The sequence below is a fragment of the Cnephaeus nilssonii genome (assembly GCF_951640355.1).
Source record: "Cnephaeus nilssonii genome assembly, chromosome: 13".
In the NCBI taxonomy this organism is placed as follows: Eukaryota; Metazoa; Chordata; class Mammalia; order Chiroptera; family Vespertilionidae; genus Cnephaeus; species Cnephaeus nilssonii.
The window spans coordinates 51,540,289-51,548,144 of record NC_137084.1 but is presented as its reverse complement, the minus strand read 5'-3'; positions in this window follow the sequence as shown (position 1 = coordinate 51,548,144).

Genomic DNA, 7,856 nt, shown 5'->3' with positions numbered 1-7,856 from the left:
AAGTAGCACTCTTACTCAAATCATGTGCAATACTATAACAAGACTATTTTTCTTTTTTAAATATATTTTTATTGATTTCAGAGAGGAAGAGAGAGATGGAAACATCAATGATGAGAGGGAATTATTGACTGGATGTGTCCTGCACATCAGACGGAGCCTGCAACCCAGGCCTGTGCCCTTGATGGGAATAGAGCCCTGGACCCTTCATTCCGCAAGAACGACACTCTATCCACTGAGCCAAACTGGCTAGGGCAAGACTATTTTTCTTTATATCCTCGGGACAGATAACAAATTAGGTAATCAGTATTTTTAAATATACAAATAAATGCCTGAAACTTCTCCCATGATAGTTTTGGTGACAGTTCTTTCATCAGAATATGCACCTAATGGCCTCTTTGCACCAACATTAAGCCCCAGCTATCTTCCCATCTCTGAGTTATTTGCAGTGGTGAACCTGATAGGCCCTTGGCCCAGCCTTCATGAAATTTAAAGCCCAATTATAATTATAATCTCATAGAGTAGTATGAAAAAGTACTACATCTGACTAGGAAACAGTGGAATGTATTCCAGAACTGTTTTAAAAAACGAAACCCGTTGACTATTGTGTTTCTGAAGGATATGAAACTTAACTTTTTTTTTTAATATAAGGAAATAGTATTCTCCCTTGGTTCACAGGGTGCAAAAGAAGTTAATTTCTCCTAAAAAATGTTTTTAAATAAAAAAGCTCTGTTCTAGGCAATCAATTACCCTTCTGATGTAAATTTTTTATGTCATTAGAAAAACTGAAATGTGTATACTAAACAGAAATTACAAAAGGAAATAAGGAAACAAAAATTAGAAAGCAATCCCTTTGACCCTGGCCAGGTGGCTCAGTTGTTTGGAGCATCTTCCCAAACACCAAAAGTTTTCTGTTCAATCCCCTGTCGGGGCAAGTACTTTGATGTTTCTGTGTCTCTCTCTGTCTCTCTGTCTCTCTCTCTCTTTCTCTCTCTCTCTTTCTCTCTGTCTCTCTCTCTCTCTGTCTGTCTCTCTAAAAGCCAATTAAAAAAATCCTTAGGCGCAAACCGGTTTGGCTCAGTGGATAGAGCGTCGGCCTGCGGACTGAAGGGTCCTGGGTTCGATTCCGGTCAAGGGCATGTACCTTGGTTGCGGGTGCATCCCCGCTGGGGGGTGTGCAGGAGGCAGCTGATTGATGTTTCTCTCTCATCGATGTTTCTGGCTCTCTATCCCTCTCCCTTCCTCTCTGTAAAAAATCAATAAAATATATATTTTTTAAAAATCCTTAGGTGAGGATTAAAGAAAAGTTTTTAAAGTAATCCCTTTGATAAGTTATATAATTGTCTAATTACTGGGTTGTACACCTGAAACAAATATAATATTGTACATCAACTGTAATTGAAAAATAAAAAATTATTTTAAAATATATACAGCAGACCCCAATGATAAAGTATAAATAAATAAAAACCTCAGCTATTGTTTTTTTAAAAAAGCAATTCCTTTGAAAACATAAAACAGATTATTAACTAGCACTGCCAGCAGGTAGAATTTCGCCTTAAACATGTGAATCCAGTGTGTGTAAATATTCAAGAATAATATTTACACCATATATATAGTATATGTATATACAGGGTGGGGCAAAAGTAGGTTTACGGTTGTGAGTATGTGAAACAACAGCAAAAGTAGGTTTACGGTTGTGAGGATGTAAAACATTTTATTCTTGTATTGTTATTTATTAATTATTGTATTATTTTCCATAGGAACAACTGTAAACCTACTTTTGCCCCACTCTGTACAATATCATACCATATACCTGGTATATGTATATATAATACTTACATTGTATATAATGTATATATTGTTGCTATAAAAATGGACAATATTATCCATTTAAACATTATTGTTTACACATCTTTTTTTTTTTTTTTTTACAGAGAGGAAGAGAGAGGGACAGAGAGCTAGAAACATCCATGAGAGAGAAACATCGATGAGCTGCCTCCTGCACACCCCCTACAGGGGATGTGCCCGCAACCAAGGTACATGCCCCTAACCGGAATCGAACCTGGGACCCTTGAGTCCGCAGGCCGACGCTCCATCCACTGAGCCAAACCGGTTTCGGCTGTTTACACATCTTATAATTACAAAAATAATACATGCTTATGCTAAAGAATTCGAATACAAGTATAAAAATAAAAAATGACCATTCCCTCTGGCTGTCCTTGGTCACAAGGTAACCACTGTTCACAGTTTAATGTGTAATCCTTCCATGTCTTTTTCAACAAACACACACACCCAAACACAAAGTGTATAGCATTTTTTTTTAATCTTTACAAAAAATGGGATCATTATAGTTATTACTTGTTTTTTAAACTTAGGGTATCACGTACATCCTTCCATGAGCAGTCCTAAAGCTATATAACTCAAAACATTTGTTTTTAAAGTCTGTGGCTTAGAAAGATAGCTCAGACAAGAATAAAGCCAGCCCAGTGTTACCTCTAAAGGAGGCTCTAAAATTGGCACACAGTAGGTATTCAATGAATATTTGTTGCCTGATCCAGGCCTTCTGATTTCAATTTCACCTTACTTGACCACTGTTGCGGTCTTACTAACTCAAAGAGGCAAATACTGAGCTGAGAACCTATGATTAAATTTGAACTTGATGTTATCAAGTTTCAAGATAGTTATTATCAGGGAGGCAGATCGACAATTCAGATGGTGTAACCACCATGTTCCAAAATTCAGTTCATAGTTTGGGGACTTAAATTTTTTATTTTGCCAGCAATTCTAATCTTAGCATAACAAATGTGGATATAGGCAAATGAGAATCTGAAAATAATGTCCAATTCAGTCAAGCCGCGAGTAGATGAGCTACCCGATCGTTTCAAATGAAAAAAACCTAAGACAAATTAGAAAATTTTATAGAGCCAAATCAGCATAAACTTTAAAAATATGCTTAATACTAATCATTGGTTTGAAACCGTTTTTGCTGCATATCAATCAACTTTAAACTTTCAGGAGCTTTTAGCAACACATTTATTTTCTCTCACGGGTCTGTAGGTTGGATGTGGCTCTGCTCGGCTTGACTGGAATCGGGCTTGACTCCAGGCAGTTGGTTGGGTTCAAGCCTCTCCACATATTGCCTCATTCTCCTTGGGCCAGTGGCTCCCTGGGACATGCTTTCGTGGAGGGTTACTGGAGTCCAAGATAATGTGCAGAAACATAAGATGTGGCAGGAGGCTGGGGGGGTGAAAGTGGGGGGGAGGAAGGGACTTCCCTAGGCCCTGCTCCTCCGGGCTAGGGCAGGTGGTCCCAAACCTCTGGGTAGGTTCCTGGAACCGGACCTGGGTACCAGCTGCTCAGCGCGATACCGCGGTCTCGAATGGGTAGGGGCTGCTTGGAGCTCTACAGGCGAGCATGTTAGAAGGTCGATTGGTTAGAAATGGCCCGAAGGAGGGAGAAAAACTTAAATGAGAAAGAGCATGGATGACAGCCGTGATGACATGGAAAGAAAACAAAGTGATATTAAGGAACAGCAGGAGAGACTTCTTGGCAAAAGACAACTTTTTGGAAGCAAGAGGTTGGTAACGATTTTTTTAGGTTGGCGTGAAACGTGAATATTTGTTTTATTAAATATTAAACCAAATGGAAAAAGAAACATAAGATGCCTCTTGAGGCCTTCTTGGCCTAGAACTCGCACACTTGTCACTGTGGCCTACATCTCAACATTGAATAAAACAAATTATAAAGCTAGGCACGTCATCACTTGGGGTGAGAGGAAATGTTCTCTAGTGGGAGAAATTAAAAAGTCATATGATAAGGGCATATATGCAGAATTTCAATACAGAAAGGTCATGAAGCATTGGGAACAACGATTTAATCTATCATACCATTTAAAAGAGCTCAATGTGCTCCTTAAGGCTCAAGAATTATGACAACTCAAATACAAAATCTCTAGTTCATAAGTACCTACATCCAGCTAAACTGGTAACCCCAGTTTCCTTGGGTTGGTAAACATAGAGACAATGAAGTAAATTAAACCCTTATTGCATATTTGGTATTTATTTGGGGGAGAGGGGAGTAAAATAGTGGCAGCAGTAGGGGTTTGCATCCCATCATTTTTTCTTAAATGTATTTCTTATTGATTTAAGAGAGGAAGGGAGAGGGAGAGAGAGATAGAAACATCAATGATGAGAGAATATCATTGATCAGCTGCCTCCTGCATGTCCCCTACTGGGGATCAAGTCCACAACCTAGGCATGTGCCTTTGACCAGAATATCTCTCTCTCTCTCTCTCTCTCTCTCTCTCTCTCTCTCTCTCTCTCTCTCTCTTTCTCTCTCTCTTTTCTCTCTCCCCGCTTCCTCTCTGAAATAAAAAAAATAAACAAAATAAATGGAAAAACAAATTGATGTTTTCTCCCTCCCTCTCTCTCTTGCTCTCTCTATCTCCTCCACCCTTTCCTCTCTCTAAAATTAATAAATAATTTTTTAAAAAAATTAAAAGACTTGAGAAGAAGCAGGACAATGTAACCTAAAATCAAGAGAAAAAAGTCAATAGAAGGAGATCCATAGATGACTCAGGTGTTGAAATAGGACTTTAATACATTATTATAAATATGTTAAAAAATTTTGAGGAAAAGATCAACAAAATGAATGTAAAGATAAAATAATTTTAACAAAGAAATGCATCTTTGAAAAAAAAAAAGAACCAAATGGAAATTACAGAAATAACATAAAGCTTAAAATGTGGTTCAGTAAATATCTGGCCATTATTTCCTAGTCACCTCGAATTGAGATTTTTGATACCGTAGTGGCCCCTTATCTGTAGAGGATACATTACAAGACCCCCAGTGGATACCTAAAACTGTGCATAGTAACAAGCCTTGTGTTTTTTCTTTATACATACATGCCTATGAAAAAATTAAATTTATAAATTAGACAAAGTTAGATATAAACAACAGTATAACTAATAATAAAATAGAATAATTACAACAATGTGCTATAATAAAAGTGGTCTCTATTTCTAGAAATTTTTATACTTTTCAGTGGGAACCTATTTCTGAATATGTGTAATCACCCCTTGCAGTAATTAGTTTGGTGTCAGTTGTTTCAGAGGATCCCTTGCTGCAATCTTCATATGGGCTTTCTGGTGCAACACGTTGTCATCAATCGAAACACATTTTCCATTTATGTTTTCTACCCACAAATGTAATGCCTTTTCTGCCTTAACTAAGCACTTACCACATACTGTGGCCATAACTTTTATAGTTTGAGGTACAACAACAAAACTAGCATGAATTTCTTTTTCCTTCTTCTCAATTTCATAGGCAAAAGATTCATTCTTACCATAGATCTCAGCAACCTCAGCACACGATTATTTTTCTTTTCTTAAGTCAAGACATTTCACCTTTTCACTTACCAGAAGCACTTTTCAGCTTCTCTTTGGCATAGCTGATTACCAGCATCATTATTCCTGCCCTTTGGGTCCATTGTTAAGTAAAATAAGGGTTCTGTGAACACCAGCACTCTGATACCAGGAGAGTCAATCTGATAACTGAGATGCCTACTAAGTGAATAATGGGCATAAAGTATGGATACTGTGGACAAAGGGATGATTCACATCCTGGGCAGGATGGAGTGGGATGGGACAAGATTGTATCACGCTATTGAGAATGGCATCAGTTTAAAACTTCTAAATTGTTTATTTCTGGAATTTTCCATTTAATGTTTTCAGACAATAGTTGGCTGTAAGAAACTTTGGAAAGTTAAACCACAGATGAAAGGGAACTACTGTGTAAATGGTAGAGACTTGAGAAATACTTAATTTCATCAGTAACATATTAACATTCTAGCTCTTAAGTAAATCATTTCCTCAGAGGTTTTGTTTCATTTTTTATGTGCTGATGAATATTTTACATTTTGCCAGAAGCCTGTGAATTTGCTCTGTTTTGGATTCATGACCCTCTGTACACCTTCACCATCTATATATATATAAAAGCCTAAACGACCATTGTGGTCATTATTACTGATTGACCAGAACGACCGGAATGACAGGTCGCTATCATGCGCACTGATCACCAGGGGGGCAGACACTCAATGCAGGAGCTGCCCCCTGGTCGTCAGTGTGCTCCCACAGCCAACCTCACACAGCCAGCCAACCTCCCTCATTCCCTCCCCCCATCCGGCAGGTCCCAGCCGGCCCGGCCCCAATCGGGACTGGGCAAGATGGCCCCAATAGGTCTTGATCACTTGCCAGGCCTAGGGACCCCACCTGTGTACGAATTTCATGCACCGGGCCTATAGTGTAAAATATTTCAGAGAGCCTGGCTTGTGTGGCTCAGTGATTGAGCATCCACCTATGAACCAGGAGGTTATAGTTCGATTCCTGGTCAGGGCACGTGTCTGGGTTGCCGACTCGATCCCCAGTAGCGGGTGCGCAGGAAGCAGCCGATCAATGATTCTCTCTCATCATTGATGTTTCTATCTCTCTTTCCCTTTCCCTTCCTTTCTGAAATCAATACAAATATATTTTTAAAAAAACATTTCCAAGAGAGTTCTATTACAAACAAATAATTACCTACTGTATATTTATTTTTAAAATTGCTTTGATGTTTACAGATTAATCCAGAAAAATCAGCTGCCCTATGATCTCTGATGAGTCAGGGTTTTCATATGCTTCTATTTATTCACCTCATTTTAAATCAAAGAAATATTCTGATTGTAAGACATTTTACATGATCTTATTTTTACCATCTTTGAAATGTGTTTACTCTCCCTGCTATAAATCAAAGGCCTCAATAACCAAAGCCTTCTCTAAGAGCACCTGCCTCTGAACCAGAATTATAACACTATCTAATCTAATAATAGACAAATATGCAAATTGACCGCACCTTCGCTACGTCCAAGCCACGCCCACCAACCAATCAGGACGAATATGCAAATTATCCCAACAAAGATGGCGGCTAATTTGCATATCGCGACAGCGTAGAAAGAAGCCAAGAGCTGCAGAAGGGAGCAAAGCTGCAGAGAAGCAAGCAAGCCAGGGGGAGGAGAAGGGAGGAGCAGAGGCGGGGCCGGGGGAGAAGGAAGTTGAGCAGGCAGGGCCGGGGGAGAAGGGGCGGGGCTGGGGGAGAAGGGAGGAGCAGAGGCGGGGCCGGGGGAGAAGGGAGGAGCGGAGGCGGGGCCGGGGGAGAAGGGAGGAGCGGAGGCGGGGCCGGGGGAGAAGGGAAAAGCAGGCTGGCTGGCAGAGAAGGCGGGCCGGGGGAGAAGGGAGGAGCGGAGGCGGGGCCGGGGGAGAAGGAAGGAGAGCGGGCTGGCGGAGAAGTTAGAAAAGCAGGGGGGCTGGCAAAGAAGGCGGGCCGGGGGAGAAGGGAGGAGCGGAGGTGGGGCCGGGGAAGAAGGAAGGAGAGCGGGCTGGCGGAGAAGTTAGAAAAGCAGGGGGGCTGGCGGAGATCGCGGGGCGGGGGACAAGGGAGGAGAGCAGGCAGGGTGGGGTAGAGTGCAGCAGGAAACCCTATTGCAGGATTTTTCCTGCAACGGGAACGCTAGTACTTCATATAATCTACTTTATTCCTTTATAATATGTGCAAAGAACTCTCATTGTTTTATTTATTTAAATAAATTGAATGTTACATAAATTTAAGTAATTCACTTTTTTAAAGTATTACTTATGATTTTAGAGAATTTAGGTTTTTAGAGAATCTGGCACATAAACTTACAACTTCTAAATAAAAATGTGTAATTGAGTGATTAATGCTAGACATAAAATGATTTTACTTTTCATAAGTAGTATTGCAATATTTAAAAACTCAAGAATTTGAAAAGATTTTGCTTATGAAGTCAAGCATTTGAAGTGCTTGAAA